Raw genomic sequence first — 6,062 nt, forward strand, 5'->3', positions numbered from 1 at the left:
ACCTTCCGACAGTGCCCCCTCCCTCAGCACTGACCCTCCGACAGTGCGGTGCTCCCTCAGTACTGACCCTCCGACAGTGCGGCACTCCCTCAGTGCACTACTGGATGTGTCAGCCTGGACATTGTGGTCATGTTTGTGAAATTTACTGCAAATCCGTGAACATTATGCGTCCAAGGTCCGAATGGTCTTTGCTGGGAACACAGTCGTTTCTGTTCTCAGTCTATTAACTTATTCAGCATTGAAACCAGTCAGCTTCTGAATTGTGAGAGAAATAACAATGGATGAGGAGCTGAATTTAAATCTCTGCCAAGATTATGTTGTGGAGGAAAGCAGGTCTGTAGGGCCGAATGGGCTCTTCCTGCACACTCGGACTGAGTCTGTCCTCCCAGCCTTTTTGCCAGCGCTGGTCCATGGTCTTGTGGGAGTGTTGAGTAGGAACATCTTCCGCCCACCATCAGAAATGATTGTAATAGTTCACAGGCTGTTAATCAGTTTCAATAACAACCGAAAGAACTGCAGACACTGGAAATCAGAAACACAAACAGAAAATTGCCGGAAAAATTCTACAGGTCTGGCAGCATCTGTGGAGACCAAGGAGCAGCGCTCTGAAAGCTTGCGATTTCAAATAAACCTGTTGGACTGTAGCCTGGTGTTGTGTGAATTCTGCCTTCGTCCACTCCAGTCCGACACCATTACCTCCGTATCGACTGAGAGAAATTCACCCTGCCTCAGAGCCCTTTGGCTGTTTATTGGTGTCACTCAGTGGGGTCATCAGCTTCTGTTATGGGATCTGCATCTGCAGCTCAGATCCCTGTGAATTGGGGAGACTCTTTTATTGGGAAAAGGTAACTCATGTTTGTGCCACTGGGTGGCAGTGTCGCATCATGTTACACTGTTGGTTTTACATGCCTATGCTTTCTTCAGTCCATGTCTTCTCCAAACCTCCTGGAAGAATGGGAGCTTACCAACCTGGCAGTATTAAAGCCCTCCTCCATGTTTACTGTGGTAAATGCAGCCTTTTAGCTTGTTGTCCCTTACTTAGTGATCTGTCCTTCAGTTAGCAGTCCGGAGCAGATCCCACACACGGGGTCCAGAGACAGTCTCCGACCCCACGTCGTTTTCACAGCAGCTTCCAATTTCCAGCCCTCCCCTCTCTTTGGATGAGAATTAAGTGGAGGCCCCCATGCCCAATATTCAGAGAGAAAAAATAGCAGGAAATTCTCCGGGGGTGGGTGCAATACGTATCCCTCAAGAAACATCACACCAAATGACAATTGGCTGGTCATTATCACTTTCCTGACTCTGGGATCTTGCTGTACAAATTAGCTGTAGCTTTTTTATTCATTGGCGAGATGTGGGTGACATTGGCTAGGGCAGCATTTATTGCCCATTCCTAATTGCCCCCCTTTGAGAAGCTGCTTTCTTCAACTCCTGCTGGTCTTGACATGTCTACGATGCCTTAAGGGAGGGAATTCCAGGATTTTGACCCAACAACAGTGAAGGAACGGCGATATAATTCCAAGTCAGGATGGTGAGTGGAGGGGAACTTGCAGGGAATGGTGCTTCCATGTACGTGCTGCCCTTGTCCTTCTAGATGGAAGTGGCCGTGGGTTTGGATTGTCCAAACTTTTAGAGACTTTTAAGCGACTCCTGAATTGGCACGTGGAGGATAGTAAAATGCAGGGTATGCAGGATAGTTTGATCTTAGTAGGATAATAGGTCAGCACAATATTGTGGGCTGAAGGGCCTGTACTGTTCTGTACTCTTCCATATTCTATGTCCTGTCCAAAGATCTTTGAATTTCAGCAGTGCATTTTGTAGAAGGTACACACTGCTGCTACTGAGCGTTGGTGGCGAAGGGAGTAGGATGTTTGTGGATGTGGGCTGCTTTGTCCTGGATGGTGTTGGGTGCTGTTGGAACTGCATCCATCCAGGTCCTCACCTTTTCACACACTCTCTCTCTCCCTCTCTCTGTTCTATGCTTAAGTCTTCCACTCTTTTTCTTCCCATCTCTGTCTCTCTCCCTCAAACCTCACACCCACTCATTCTGTTATTCCTGTGACCTTTCGCATGAGGAATTATAATCACTCCCACCTCACTCGAGCTTTAATTTTTCCTGTTATGTTTCCTGGGTTTTCTCCTGGACATTTTTGTGCTCCTTTGTAAATCAGCAGCAGGTAACACACTGGCCTGTGCCTGAGGTGAGCTGTTATCCCTACATTGGGGAGATTCCATCAGGTCTGTTGTGTTCATTGAGCCTGAGATTACAGTATCCAGCACCACTGCACTGTCATAGTTCAACCAGAGAAATGTGGATAAACAGGAGGAAAGAAAGAAAGTTTTTTATCTTGACATTGAAGTGCTGTGTGCAAATAACTGATTACCCAAGACATCAGTAAGATGTTCCATTGAATTAATGAGAAAGCATGCACATTATCATCTTAATAAAAGGCCTATTCAAACTAGCCTTAGCCCCCACACGTGTTCACACCCACCTCTCCCGAGTGACCCCCCCGACCCCTGCTCACAGCCATGTGATGTGATGTGCTGCAATATCCCACAAACATATATCTCCTAAACCTGTCCTTCGAGTTTCCTGATCTTAGTCAGGGTGGCAGTGGGAGCTCTCAGCTTTCCCTTCGATATCAGTGCTGCCCCACCTCACTGGGGATCAAGCCCCAGCAGCCCAGCGTCACCAGAAAAGAATCCCCAATTTTCCTGCCCTTTAGACCCAGATTGACAGAGCGCATGGATCTGGCTTCTGTCCAAAGCAGGAACAATATTTGTTAAAAATAAATAAACACTACCTGTCAGTAAGCAATTACAAACCCTCCTAGTTAAAGTTCTAACTCCCTTTAAAAACTCCCTCTCTACACACACATCGAAAAACAACGTGGTAAATTGATAAAGCAGTTCAGTGATCATTGGTCACAGGGTTCACTGTGACAGTTCTCCTTCTGCTTAAAATGTTGGTTCACTGTCTTCCTTCTCCAGATGCTTTCACTGATTTTCTCAGGGTAGCTGATTCACATTTACAAAACTCACTTCTGCCTGATTAATCAAACATCATAGCAACTGCTAAAGGGAAAGTAAACTGGCTTTCTTCCAGCTTCAAGTTCTTTTTTACTGCAGAGAACAGCGAACTACTGGCCCTGTGAATATCCAATGGCTTCTCCCTATCTTATTCACATGCCTAAGCTGTACAGCTATTTGAGAACCAATAGCTGTTGGCAGGCAGAAGGCCTTTGTCATTGATGGTTGGTCACTAGTCCACAGACCAATCAGCTACTTGTTGCTGGTCGAATCTCCCTTCATACGCAGTGCTCTAGCTCCAGTTCATCTACAAACTCTCCTATGCTTGAACAAACAGCAGTGTGAGCAGCACTTACAATGTGCATCCAATAACTTGCTTCTAAAAAGTACAGCAATCGTTCAGCACCCTTGGTATTTAAAACAGTTCTTTTCCCATTTCAGTCCACAATCCAAAATATAGAAAGATAAAAAGACACAGTCTTTCCAATGGGGCTAGAAACAGGAAGGAAATCAGCCAGGGCTCTGGTATTCCTGTTGACTATGCCCTAGGAGTGTGTGTATTTGTATGCATGTGTGTATAAGAGTGAGCTCTGGACACTGTGGGGCACATTAGTTGACAACATTGTAGATAACTGCGGTTCAGGTTAATAGCTGATTGAATCACCTGACTTGTTACATGAACCAATCATTTTCAGAGATAAACGGGAGAATATTGATGAAGGAAGTGACCATGACATCAGTGAGCCACCACTCCTGGGCAAGAACCCCATGCTGGGGTGAGACCACCCATTCCTGGGTGAGACCACTTCCTGGGTAAGACCAGAAGACCATAAGATGTAGGAGCAGAAATTAGGCCATTCGGCCCATCAAGTCTGCTCTGCCATTCAGTCATGGCTGATAAGTTCCTCAACTCCATTCTCTTGCTTTCTCCCCATAACCCTTGTTCCCCTTGATAATCAAGAGCCTATCGATTTCAGTCTTAAATGTACTCAATGACCTGACCTCCATAGCCTTCTGTGGCAGTGAATTCCATAGATTCACCACGCTCTGGCTGAAGTAGTTTCTCCTTATCTCCGTTCCAAAAGGTCTTCTCTTTACTCTAAGGCTGTGCCCTTGGGTCCTAGTCTCTCCTACCAATGGAAGCATCTTCCCAACATCCACTCCAGGCCATTCAGTATTCTGTAAGTTTCAATTAGATCCCCCCTCATCCTTCTAAACTCCAATGAGTATAGTCCCAGAGTCCTCAAACATCCCTCATATGTTAAGCTTTCCATTCCTGGGACCATTCTCATGAACCTCCTCTGAACCCACTCCAGAGCCAGTACATCCTTCCTGGGATATGGGGCCCAAAACTGCACACAATACTCTAAATGTGGCCTGACCAGAGCCTTATAAAGCCTCAGTAGTACATCCCTGCTTTCATATTCAAGTCCTCTCAAAATAAATGCCAACATTGCATTTGCCTTCCTGAGTACTGACTCAACCTGCAAGTTTACCTTGAGAGAATCCTGGACTAGAACCCCCAAGTCTCTTTGCACTTCAGACTTCTGAATTTTCTCCCCATTTAGAAAATAGTCCATGCTTTTATTCTTCTTACCAAAGTGCACAACCTCACACTTTCCCACATTGTACTCCATCTGCCACTTCTTTGCCCGCTCTCCTAACCTGTCCAAATCCTTCTACAGCCCCCTCAGCTCCTCAATACTACCTATCCCTCCACCTATCTTTGTATTGTCTGCAAACTTAGCCAGAATGCCCACAGTTCCTTCATCAAGATCATTAATGTATAAAGTGAAAAGTTGTGGTCCCAACACTGATCCTTGTGGAAAACCACTCATCACCGGCTACCATCCTGAGAAAGACCCTTTTAACCCCACTCTCTGCTTTCTGACATCCAATCTTCTTTCCATGCTAGTACCTTGCCTCTAACACCATGGGCCCTTATCTTACTCAGCAGCCTCCTGTGTGGCACCTTATCAAAGGCATTCCTGAAGTCCAGGTAGATAACATCCATTGGCTCTCCCTGGTCTACCCTGCTTGTTACTTCCTCAAAGAATTCTAGCGGATTTGTCAGGCATGACCTCCCCTTGATGAAGCCATGCTGACTTTGCCCTACTTTACCGTACACTTCCAAATATTCAGAATTCTCTTCCTCTACAATGGACTCCAAAATCTTACCGACGACCGAGGTTAGGCTAATCGGCCTATAATTTTCTGTCTTTTGCCTTACACCTTTTGTAAACAGGGGTGTGACGTTAGAGATTTTCCAGTCCTCTGGGACCCTCCCTCACTCTAGCAATTCCTGAAAGATCACCACTAACGCTCCCACTATGTCTTCAGCTATCTCCTTTAGAACTCTGGGGTGTAGTCCATCTGGTCCAGGTGATTTATCCACCTTCAGGCCAATCAGTTTTACTAGCACCTTTTCCTTGGTGATGCCCCCCATACTCAGCTCTGCCCCCGGACTCTCTTGAATTTTTGGGATATTACTCGTGACTTCCATCGTGAAGACTGACGCGAAGTAATGAGACCACCCTTCAGGTCAGTGGAATACCTGGACAGTGATGACAAACAAGACCTGCCCACTGAGATGAGACCTCCATGCCAGGACAAGACTGCCTACCGGGAGACAGACGCACTGGGAGACAGACGCACCGGGAGGCAGACGCACCGGGAGACAGACGCACCGGAAGGCAGACGCACCGGGAGACAGACGCACCGGGAGACAGACGCACTGGGAGATGGACGCACCGGGAGACGGAGACACCGGGAGAGAGACGCACCGGGAGAGAGATGCACCGGGAGACAGACACACCGGGAGACAGACGCACTGGGAGACAGACGCACCGGGAGACAGACGCACCGGGAGACAGACGCACCGGGAGACGGAGACACCGGGAGACAGATGCACCGGGAGAGAGACGCACCGGGAGACAGAGACACCGGGAGACAGACACACCGGGAGAGAGACGCACCAGGAGACAGACACACCGGGAGAGAGACGCACCGGGAGACAGACACACCGGGAG

The sequence above is a fragment of the Rhincodon typus genome, chromosome 37 (genome assembly GCF_021869965.1).
Source record: "Rhincodon typus isolate 14 chromosome 37, sRhiTyp1.1, whole genome shotgun sequence".
Taxonomy (NCBI): domain Eukaryota; kingdom Metazoa; phylum Chordata; class Chondrichthyes; order Orectolobiformes; family Rhincodontidae; genus Rhincodon; species Rhincodon typus.